Genomic DNA, 12,579 nt, shown 5'->3' on the forward strand with positions numbered 1-12,579 from the left:
TCACTAATCAAACACCAAACGACAGTGCAAAGTCTCAAGCTACTTTTACCTTTTGCTACATAGTGTGCAGCAAACAAAGATGAAAGTGGAATACAAATGGAAGAAAGAATAAAACCCGCCATTGATGACTAGTAAGCAGCATACAACTTCTACCTGTGGTGCACTCTTACTGATAGTTTTTCTAAAGAGAAACCTTCCAATCCTTGAACAGGGTGTAAGCCTGCTCCTGCTGCGCTTGGGATGACTCTGCTCCCCTATCCTAACCACATTCCCATCCACCCCCACTTTCATTAATTTATACTCTTTACCCACATACATCACCCGGCCCACCTCATACAGTTACCCTATCCCTACTCCCTGACGTCATACAGCCCCGCCCTTTTCCCTTAACACTACATCTAATCAGATTACTGCTATTTCTTACAACTCTAACTTATACCATGGTTATAATCTACCTCCTATCCCCTGTAATTTACTTCCTCATTTCACTCACCTCCTATCAATCACAACTCCACCACTTCCAGCCTACAATTACTATTACACTCTCCATTCAACAAAACGAATCTGCCTACACATGCTCTATCTCACCATCTCTAGTCAACATCTCTGCTACCCAACTTCACAAACACAAAGTCTTAGCACACACCATCTAAAATAAAGCTAAAATACTTATGTCACAACCCTTACCAGTACCACTCCAAATGACCCCCACTCCCAAACACACTTCTAACTGATGGAGATATCCGCCCCAATCCAGGTCTTGCTTCTCCTAAAACTTCCTCCACATCCCAACAGCCTCCAGTCTCAACAGTCTTCCTCTCCCCAATCCAAAACATCTTAGTATATACTCAATTAATATACAGAGCCTCCCGAATAAAACCACAGAACTACACTCCTGGATTACCCTCCACCATTCCCCACACATCCTAACCCTATATGAAATATGGTTAAAGCCCCATATCTCAAACACTGAAATCCTTCCCCCCATTACAATATCTACCAGCAAGACAGAATGGTTAGAAAAGGTGGTGGAGTCACCAGCTTTTCTAACCATTCTGTCCTGCTGGTAGAAAAGGTGGTGGAGTCACCATTATGTACTCCGAACACCTCAATCTCTCCCCCCTACCAAAAACCCATTCAAATTTCCACCCCGGAGAACTACTTATCCTAAACTATCATCATAAGAAATTTGCCTTAGCTACTATCTATATCCCACCAGGTAATAACATTCCCATCCTGGAATCCATACTCTCATGGCTATCACTCAATATCAGCTATGAAACCATTCTGTTAGGAGATGTTAACATCAACTGGCTAAAACTATTTACAACCAGCCCATCTCTCACCATCAACCTACATGGCTTTCATCAGCTACTTACTACACCTACTAGATTCAATAAAACAATAGTAGCTCCACTCTTGACTGGATCCTAACAACTGACCCTAATCTATATCAAAACACTACTACCCTACCAGACTCCCTTAGTAACCACCTTCCTATCTGAGTTCTTAGGCACACTGTTCAGATACATAAATACCATCTCTACAAAGATTGTCACAATCACTCTGCTTTTAATACGGAGACCTTTAATCAGTTGTTGTAAGCACTAAATAAGCTACAAATTACTACAGCACTCAACCTTCCTCATTACCTGTAGGAAAACAGGTTTTGTACTTAATTTCCTTACTTGCTTAGAGAAAAACAGCTCTTGTACTCACTTTCCTCACTTGTTTAGAGAAAAATATTTTTTTATTCAGGCATGTTCAAGGGTCAGCTCCCAGTGTCCTCTCCTGGCTATCTGATGAATCTGGGCATCTTGGGTCAATGCAGCAATTGCCTCATGTACACAGACAACCCTCTCCTACCACCCAACACTGCAACCTGTGAGAGATGCACTTATCTAGCCAAACTGGAGGTAAAGCTCTCTCCAGCCAAGACTGAAATTGACAGCCAAGAGGAGAAGGTAAACACTTGTACCACACCACACTCATCATACAGTCCCACTAAACCTACACCACCAAAATGCACACAAAGAAACACAAAAACATTTGCAGAGGTTCTCAAGTAATAATCTGCTCAAGCAACAGAGACCTCCAAAGCAGAAACGTAAGCAACCTCCACCCCCTAACACAACCCAAATGACACATAGCCCACAGACTCAGTCTGCCACTCAACCACAGCCCATAAGGCAAAACATACCCAACACACTAGTCATAAGTGAGACTATAGTTAGGCACACTAATGTCCCACTCACCAGGCTAAACAAGGAGAAGGTTACTGTCAGCTGCCTGTTGGGTGCCACAATCTGTCACATAACCCATGCACTAAGGTCACACCACAAGTACAAATATGACTCTGTCATTGTCCATGGTGGTGTGAATGACCTGAGGTGTACCTCCCTGGACTAAATGAAAAGAGACATGGAAGAGATCTCCGATCTTGTAGCCCAGGCAGGTATGACCCTAACCCTGAGTAGCATCCTGCCATCACCCAGAATGATACCCCAGTACAAGGACAAAATGATGGACTTCAACAACTGGCTAAGCTTCTGGTGTCATTCTAAGGGGATCCAGTATCTGTCTGCCTGGGCTGACATGGTTGACAGACCATGATGCTTTGCCAGAGATGGCCTGCACCTGTCGCCCCTGGGATTCCAGATAGTGGTTAAGGCTCTTTCCACCCCATAGTGCCTCGTTTAGGCAAGGTTCAAATGACAAATTTACCACCGTAACAGGAACAGGCAAGCAAAAACTGAGGGTAATGCTATTCAATGCTAGAAGTCTAAATCTAAAAATGCACTTCCTCTAGGCACTCCTTAAAATGGAGAACATCGATATCTGTGCAGTGACTAAGACCTTGTTCAACGCTCCAGAAAGCACCCCTGCATTACCAGGCTATAACTCATACCACACTTTTCGGCCATCTTACCTGGACCGGAACACCAAAGCCGGAGGTATGTCCATATTCATTAAGGATATCCACACCTCCAGGCTAGTTGCTCAGCATAATGCATCCGAGATTATCCAAGTTCAACTAACTCTGAGCAAAATTGCAATTCAGATTGTAGCTTGCTACAGATCCCCCACCATGCCCCCAGGATTCTCACTCCTCTTTCCTTGATATACTGGAAAATATTATGGTTCAACCAAACACCCTAATAATGGGCAGTTTCAACTACCCTACCATTAACTGGGAAAACTACATATGTACCAACTCCTTCGCTCAATGCTTTCTGGAATTCATAAATTCCAATGCCCTGGATCAACTTATCCACACCCCCACCAGGGGCAACAATATCCTACACCTAGTCATTACCAATATGAGTGACCGGTGTGTTCCACACCTGAAGTCAACTCCTTGTTGGTCAGCTCCGACCATAGTTATTCACCCTAGATATCAACATACCCCCCCCCCCCCCATTAAGGAAACCACGGTAAAAAATTTCTCCAAAGCCAACTTCATGCTTCATAAGACAGAAGTGGCGAACTTCATGACACCCATGCAGATGGACAATGTGCACAGCAACAGTTATGACTGCTAAATCCTACATAAATGCACTCATTAAGGACTTACACGAGTGCAAGGATCGTGCTATCCCAAACAGAACCAAGACACTATCCTCCAAAAAAAGGAAGCAAATCTGGTGATCCCCTGCCATAAACAAACTGTACAACAGAAGGAAGAAACTGTGCAAAAGAGAGTAAAATCCCATGAGCGGAGAAGCTCCCTGGTCAGCCTCAGTAAGAAGGTGAGATCCCTTATAAGATCCTCCAAAGTTAGCTATGAAAACAAAACTGCCACTGATTCTAGGAACAACCACAAAACATTCTATAGCTATGTCAAAAATCTCAATGGCAACACCCAGATCTGCTCTGAGTTACAGCACAATGGCACGAAAATTACAGAACCAACTGATATTGCCAACATCCTGGCAGACAGGTTCAGTGCTAACTTTACCCCCCCCACCCATTAAAGGGCCCATATCGATACAGGAAGAATGCAGAGTCCCTGAAATCACAACTACACAGGTAAAAGGCTGCACTCTCTAAAGCCAAAAACACAGCATCCATGGGACTGGACAACATCCCAGGCTGCGTTTTACACAAACTTCAGAACAAACTGGCTCTCCACCTAAGCACATCAGGCTTAGTGCCCACTGAATGGCGCACAACAATAGTTATCCCACTCCACAAAGGGGGAGCCACCACTGATCCTGGGAACTATCTCCCTATCAGCCTGGAGAGTCTGGTCTGCAAAGCCATGGAACGTATCATCATAGAACTAAAGACATTGGTAACCTCCAAACTCTGGACCCCACCCAGTTCGGGTTTGTAAAAGGGCAGATCATGCTTCCTGAACCTGACCGACTTCTTTGAGGCATTCACCAAAGCAGTAGACAAGGGTAAGGTGGTTCACACAGTCTATCTTGACCTCACCAAGGCTTTCAACACCATTCCCCATTCTGGAATTATAGGTAAACTCACTAAACTAGGGATAAATCCCTACGTCACAAGATGGGTTGCCAACTGGCTCACTGACAGAACCCACACTGTAAAAGTTTCAGACTCCAAATCTGACTTCAAACCAGGTTCATAAGTAGGTACTAGGCTATTGACCCAATGGCCTAAGTAAGCCTAGCCAACAAGTGGAGTACCAAAGGGCTCAGTCCTGGGACCTCCCCTGTTTGGTATCTACTTCTCTGACGTACAGGCTAACACAGAAGGCCTTTGGCTAATGAAGTTCGCACATGACTGCAAACTAGGGGCCATAGTCGAGTCCCCAAATGATGTGGACATCCTACAGAAGGGCCTCACTGAGACAGATTCCTGGTGTCAGTGCCATGGCCTCAAGCTCAATGCCAAAAAGTGCATTGTCATCCTCTTTGGTAAAAACTCTGTACCCGTGAACTACCACATAGGCGGCAGTCTACTTAATGCCGAATGTGTGATAAGAGACCTTGGGACCCAAGTGGACAGTAGTCTCTCCTTTGATAATCACATCGCCACAGTAGTCAGGAAATCCTTCTACGTGGCACACCTCATCACAAAAGGGTTCTCATCCAAGAAAAAAGGTCATTGTTCCCCCCTACTCGACACTCATTAGACCCATTATAGAGTACAACACCCCTTTTGGAGTGTACCTCACAAGACATCTGCAGCAGCTGGAAAGGTCACAGAAGTACCTCACAAAGAGGATTACTGGCCTCAAACAGATGCCCTACACTGACAGTCTCAAAAAACTCCAGCTTTACTCCGTAGCATATTGCCTACTCCGAGGTGATCTCTGCCTAATATATAAAGCTATGTCAAACCCAGAGCTGTTGGACATGCTACACCTAAAGAAATCCCAATCCCTCCGAGCTACACGCTCTAGGGACCTAAACCTTGTCACCACAATAAACAGTACATGCTGGAGGGATAGATTCCTGTCCCATAGACTTCCCATACTCTGGAACAAGCTACCCATCTATGTCAAGCAAAGTTCCTCATTAGCACTCTTCAAGAAAAATCTTGATGAATGGATAGGAAGTAGGAAATACACCCTCGGGATCACTTCTGTGGCTCTGCTCGACAGGGGCACAGGAAACTAACTTTCTTGGGTGGCATAAGCCAGGGAACCTTGTTGGCTAGGCTTACTTAGGCCATTGGGCCAATAGCCTAGTACCTACTTATGAACCTAAGAACATGCTACCTTTATAGACTGGTCAATTCTGTAACACATCCCTCTAAATGATGCTGTCCTGCATTTCAATTGCACATTTCTCTCCATCCTTGACTCCCTAGCACCTCTCAGAAACGTTTGAATCAAAACAGCCCACACCCCCTGGCTCTCGAAAGATGCACTCACTTTTATGAGAAAAAGAGACAGCATCTGGAAACAATGGAATAAAACTACATCAACTTCTATTCTCCAAACCTATAAACAACTACATTATCTTGCTAAAAACATACTGGACCTGATCATCACCAACATGGGGACTTCATGCTCCAGACCAGAAGTGTATCCCTCACTGGTAAGATCAGACCATAAACTAATCTCACTGGATATTCACATCCCGACCCCACCCCCTGCCCAGAAATCCACAGTGAAAAACTAATCTAAAGCAAATTTCACACTCCTCAAAACCGAGGTGGAATCCTTCAAAGCCCCCGGGCCTGTGGAAAATACAGCCCAGACCGCAGAATCCTTTATAAACGCATTCTATGAACACCTTCAGGAATGCATGGATCATGCAATCCCAAATAAAACCAAGACCCAATCCTCCAAAGGCAGACGTCCTCTCTGGTGGACCCCAGCCATAAACAAACTATACAATAGAAGGAGGAAGCTACTACATGATAGAGCAAAATCCCAAAAAGGGAAGGCATCTCTGATCAGTATTAGCAAAAAACTATGGGCACTCATAAAATCGTCTAAGGCCAGCTTCGAGAGAAAAATTGCACAGGACACTAAGGATAATCACAAGGCTTTCTTTAGTTATGTTAGTAACCTGGGTGGGAATTTACAGATATGCTCAGAATTAGTCCAAAATGACAAGAAATACACCGAACCCACAGACATTGCCAACATGCTAGCTGACAGGTTCAGCGCAAACTTCCCCCCCCCTCCCCACCAAAAGGGCAAATATCTATACCAGCAGAGTGCTGCCCCCCTGACATCTCAGATGCTCAGGTAAGAGCCGCCCTCTCCAAAGCAAAAAACACAGCATCAAAGGGACCAGACGGTGTCCCGGGCTGTGTCCTACATGAACTTCAAGAAGTGCTAAACCCAAACATAAAACTACTGTTCAAGCTCAGCCTTACTACAGGATATGTACCCAAAGAGTGGCGTACAGCAACAGTGGTCCATCTCCACAAAGGTGGTGCCTCAATGGATCCTGGAAACTATCGCCCCATAAGCCTGACTAGCTTGGTCTGCAAAGCTATGGAAAGGATCATCATGGACCTCATAAATAAAGATATTGGGGACCTACAGACACTGGATCCTACCCAGTTCGGCTTTGTTAAGGGCAGATCCTGCCTCTTAAACCTGGTCAATTTCTTTGAAATAGTCACCAAGGCCATTGACGAGGGGAAGGTGGTCCACACAGCCTACCTGGACCTTGCAAAAGCTTTCAATACAATACCCCACTCAGGCATTATAGATAAGCTCACCAGCTTAAATATAAACCCCTATGTCACTAGATGGGTTGCAAACTGGCTCAAGGACAGAACCCACATGGTTAGAATTGCTGGAACCATGTCAGACTCCAAACCAGTTACAAGTGGCGTCCCACAAGGCTCAGTCCTGGGACCTCTCTTGTTTGATATATATTTCTCGGAGGTACAGGCCAACACGGAAGGACTGTGGCTGACCAAGTTCGCAGATGACTGCAAACTGGGCGCCATAATCGACTCTCCAGCCGACACAAGCATCATCCAAAAGGGCCTCATAGAAACAGACAACTGGTGCCAGAGCCATGGCCTCAAGCTAAACGCCAAAAAGTGTATAATCATCCCCTTTGGCAAAAACAAAGTGCCCATAAATTACCACATAGGTGGTAATCCATTAAGTACAGAAGAAGTAATTAGAGACCTGGGGACCCAAGTTGATAGCAATCTCTCATTTGACAACCACGTGGCCAAAGTGGTTAGAAAAACATTTTATATAGCCCACCTAATCATGAAGGGATTCACATCTAGATCAGGGGAGGTCATCATGCCTCTTTACTCATCCCTCATCAGGTCCATAATTGAGTACAATGCCCCTTTTGGGATGTACCTTACCAGACACCTGCAGCAACTGGAAAGACCCCCAAAAGTACCTCATCAAGAGGATCAAAGGGCTTAAACAGATGCCATATGCTGCCCGGTTAAAGAAACTCCAGCTCTACTCAGTGGCATACCGCCTGCTCAGAGGCGATCTGTGCCTGACGTATAAAGCCATGTCCAACCCGGAATTAATGGACATGGTGCACCTCAGCAAATCCAAATCCCATCGAGCCACACGCTCGAGAGACTTGAACCTCAGCACTGAAATAAATGGGACATGCTGGAGGGACAGATTCATAACCCAGAGGCTCCCTTCACTCTGGAATAAAATCCCAGTCCAGGTTAGGCAGAGTCCCTCATTAACTCTCTTCAAGAGGAATCTTGATGAGTGGATGGGAGATCGTAGGTTTACCCTGGGTATCACTTCTGTGTCACTGTTAGACAGAGGCACAGTATACTAACCTCGAAAAAGGGCATAGCAAAATTAATTTAAAATGGGTGGCGAAAGCCAAACACACTCTGGCTAGGCTTATAAATGCCCTAGGGCAGATAGCCTAGTATGAACCTATGAACCTATAAAACACACATCAATACAGATTAAGAAAAAATTCTGCTCCAATGCCCAACTCACCCATAAGTCTAACCCAAAACAATTCTGGCACTATTAATAAGATCCTGCACCCTTCTACCCACAACCCCTACCCTGTCTCTATCCTGATCAATAGATCTATCCAAGAATCCAGCATCCCAGATATATGGAAATCATTTTTTTATCACTCCATTCCATAAGGGAGGCAACAGCAATGAACCATCCAACTACAGACCTATTGCTATCCTCTCTCCGCTATCTAAACTCCTTGAAAAATTCATTCACAGACAGCTTATTAAAGACCATCTAGATAATAATCTCCTAACCCCTATGCAACATGGCTTCAGACCACATCATAATATATCTACTGCCCTACTTTCCTTTACTCAAACCGTTGAAAAAGCCATGGACAAAAATGTATTGGTTTCTTGTCACTTTCTCGACCTTTCTAAAGCATTTGATACTGTATCACACTCCAAACTTCTCAATAAACTATCATAACTCAACTTATTTCCCTCTACTATTAAATGGTTTAGTAGCTATCTCACTAATAGACAACAATCAGTAAGATGGCAGCCTATCTGCTCCCCTTAATTACCAATCCAAACTGGGATGCCTCAAGGCTCAATTCTTGGCTCTCTGTCCTTTACTATTTTCACAAAACAACTGCATACTTCCTGTACAGCATCCTCCCTGACACAATATGCATACAACTCTAACCTTATTACCTGTTTTGACAGTTTCTCTGACCTCCTCTATACTACTCAACATAGCTTCCTATTTGTGGAAAAATGGCTAACTGACAGCCAACTAATTCTAAATCCCCCCAAAAAAACAAAGCTACTACTCTTTTTTCCAAAAACCCTCTCTAACCTCAAAAACAACCTTCACCATTTCTTCTCTTGACAATACCATCATACAACCTGACCCACATACTAAACTTCTTGGTGTTATCAATGACCAGTTAAAATTTGATACCCATATTCAGCAGTGTATCAAAAAGACCAATCAAAAACTTGGCCTACTCTACAGACATAAAAAATACCTAGCCCTGGACTCTAGGCAGAAACTAGCTCAGGCCTTCCTCCTTTAGAGTCACATTTATGCCGCCCCCATCTTTTCACATATACAATCTACCCTTTTGGATAAACTCTGTCAATCATACTATAGTGTTGCAACATTTGCTAGTAACCAACCCTACAAAATCCATCATTGACATGCACTAAAACAATTCCAATGGCCTGACTTCCCCCAACACCTGCTTCACTCCCAGCTGCAAATGATTAATACTCTTAAAACCCCTTTCCTGTCCTGCTCTCTTCTCACCAATATCATATTACCCCTCCCAGAACTTTCCGCAGCTCTGACCAGCTCCTTCTGGACACATATAAACCAAACAAAAACACTAGTAAACTTCTTTACAAATATGGTATTTCCCATGCATGGAACAATCTACCCCTCAACATCTGAATCATTTCTAACATAAATCTCTTTAAACCCGAACTTAAAACATTTCTCCTAACTGCCAACACCTGTCACTGCAATGATGCCACTTAAATCCCACCTCACCACCTTACTATCTCTCACACTTTTGACACCTACCTATTGCAAGAGCCCTATCTCATTTGCATCTCTTTCTCTTTTTGTTGATTAAAAAAAATTCTAACTTTTGTACTGCCTGTCATGCACATTATTGTAATTTTTATGTAAACTTGGCCTTTTTTAAATTTCTAATGTTCTCGTGTAAAGCACATTATTGTAATGTTTGCATAAAACTTCGTCATCAGATGCTTTTCTTTTTTGCAACTTAGTAATAATTGTCTGGAGCTTTTCTCCTCGGGTGTCCACTGAAAATGGGCCACTGGCTCAGTTGGACTAACCCGGTTAAGAAATGACAAATCAATACAACATCTGAGTTGTCTCTGAACATCTCTCATATTAGGCTGTGGAAGGAACACATGTCCCAATACTCACACTCCACATTCCTAAGCACCCTGTGGACATCTCTCATATTAGGCTGTGGAAGGAAGACATGTCCCAAGATTCACACTCTACATTCCTAAGCACCCTGGAGAAAGTACAGTTGTCCACACTTACCATAAATGTAGATGTTCGAGTGTATTCACTGATGCAGTCATCACCTGTGGGTTATCTCTGCTGTGGTATCCCTCGGTCGGCTCAAATACCAGAGTCAATGTTTTTCTGCGTCGGCTGCTGTCGCTTGCTGCCTGACATCAGGTTGTCAGTGGTATAAAGGAGAGCAGCTAATGCCATTACATCAGTTTTTTCTTGCCCTAACCTGTCAGAGGCCCAAGTAAATATCGAAAAGTGGTCCTGGTGGCTAAAAGCCACCTTTTGAAATGTATGTCTCCCTAAAAAAAGAAGATATAAGGAGGAAGGAAGGTGGGAAACCAAGACAGCAATAGTGAATACACTCGAACATCTACATTTATGGTAAGTGTACACAAACATCTACATTTATGGTAAGTGTACACAACAGTACAATGTTCTTTGTGTTTCACTGCAGCAGTCATCACCTCTGGGAGGATTCCCAAAGCTGAGCAGAGGGGTGACCTAGGTATGGGTCAGCATGCCCTGCAGAACTGCAGAGACAAACCCTGCCCTAGCCTTAGAAAGTCCAGGTGGCAGCTTCCAGGATGGCCCTGGTGGGACCTCCTCTGAGGAATGCTGTGGAAGTGGAGGCTGGCCTAGTGGAATGGGTTTGAACAGACTTTGGGGGGGGGGGTTCACATGCAATCTGTAGCAGAAATGGATACAGTGTGATATCCATTTGGAAATGGTTCGGAAATGGGCTTCCCCTCTAACCCTGGGGCAAAGCTGACAAGTAGTTGGTCTGTTTTTCTGAAGGGTTTAGTGCAGTCCACATAGTATCTGAGCTGTTGGTGCACGTCTAGTGAGTGCAGAATTCTTTCCCCCTTGTTTTGTGGGTTAGGAAAGAAGGTGGGTAGATGTATGGCCTGATTGGGAGTTACATTAGATACCACCTTGGGCATAAAGGAGGGATTAGTCCTCAGGGAGACCCTGTCTGCATGGAAGATGATGAAGGGCTCAATGGCCATCAGTGCCTGAAGTTCTGAAACTCTCCTGGCTGAGGTGATAGCTAGGAGAAAAGCAGTCTTCCAGGAGAGGAATCTTAGTTCTGCTGAAGCCGCAGGTTCGAAGGTTGGTAAAGTTAGCTTTTCCAAAACATAATTCAGGTCCCAGGCTGGAGTGGGTGGTCTTCTGGGAGGTCTGATATTAGAAGCCTCTCTGAGGAATTGTTTAATCAAAGAATGGGAGAACAGAGGCTGTTCTGTATCAAGATGAGCTGAAATGGCTTAGGCATGAATTTTAATAGAGGAGAAGGAGAGGCCACTATTAAGTAGCTCCACAAGGTAGTCCAAGATAAGAGGGCTGGAAGGCTGTGAGCAAAATCTTTTCCATTATTCTGCATAAGATTATCTGGTCCTTGGCCTTCTGGCCTCTCTGATAATGTCTACGATCTGTTTGCTTAACAGGGACCCTTTGTTTGCCTTTAAAGCATTAGCCATGCTCATAGCTTGAGAGTCTGTAAATCTGGGTGCAGTATCCCCCCCCCCCACCTGAGGTAAGGGGTCCGAGATAAAGGGAACCTGCCTGGGAGGCTGTTAGGTCAGGCTGGGCAGTAAGGGGTACCAATGTCGTCTGGGCCAATCTGGAACAATGAGAATGGCCTTTGGTCTCTCCTCCCTTATTTTGATCAGTACCTTTGGAATAAGAGGCAGAGGAGGGAATGCGTACACAAAGAGGGTGTTCCAAGGGAAGGTCAATGCATCCACCTTCCACGCTAGGTGGTGATATTCCCTGATATAGAATTTTTACAGCTGACGATTGAGATGCAAAGCAAAGAGATCCACCTCCGGAGTCCCCAACGCTTAGGTGATTTGTAAAACGATTTTCCTGTGGAGCTGCCATTCATGGGGGTCCAGTAAGTTTCTTCTTAAGTGCTCTTTAAGGGTGTCATTGATTCCTGGTAGGTATTGGGCTATCAGGTGTAGTCCCATGGAAGAGGCGGTCAGCCAGAGGTTCATGGCTAGCCTGCACAGAGGATAAGTTTGGGTCCCTCCCTGTTTGTTGATGTACCGCATTACTGTAGTGTTGTCTGTTTTGATAAGGAGAACCCTGGCTCGGGATGGGGTTTGAAGGAAGTCAGAGCCTTTTATACTGTCATCATTTCCTTCAGGTTGATGTGTAAGGGA

The 12,579-nt window shown here is 44.5% G+C and overlaps 1 protein-coding gene across 1 annotated transcript in view; it reads right to left on the minus strand.

The window, feature by feature from the left end:
* Positions 1-12,579, minus strand: part of KIF14 (kinesin family member 14) — a 2,369,812-nt gene that overhangs the window by 1,850,880 nt on the left and 506,353 nt on the right. The window lies entirely within an intron of this gene.

This window comes from Protopterus annectens, chromosome 10.part0, assembly GCF_019279795.1.
Source record: "Protopterus annectens isolate FY-2018-M chromosome 10.part0, PAN1.0, whole genome shotgun sequence".
Lineage (NCBI taxonomy): Eukaryota > Metazoa > Chordata > Ceratodontiformes > Protopteridae > Protopterus > Protopterus annectens.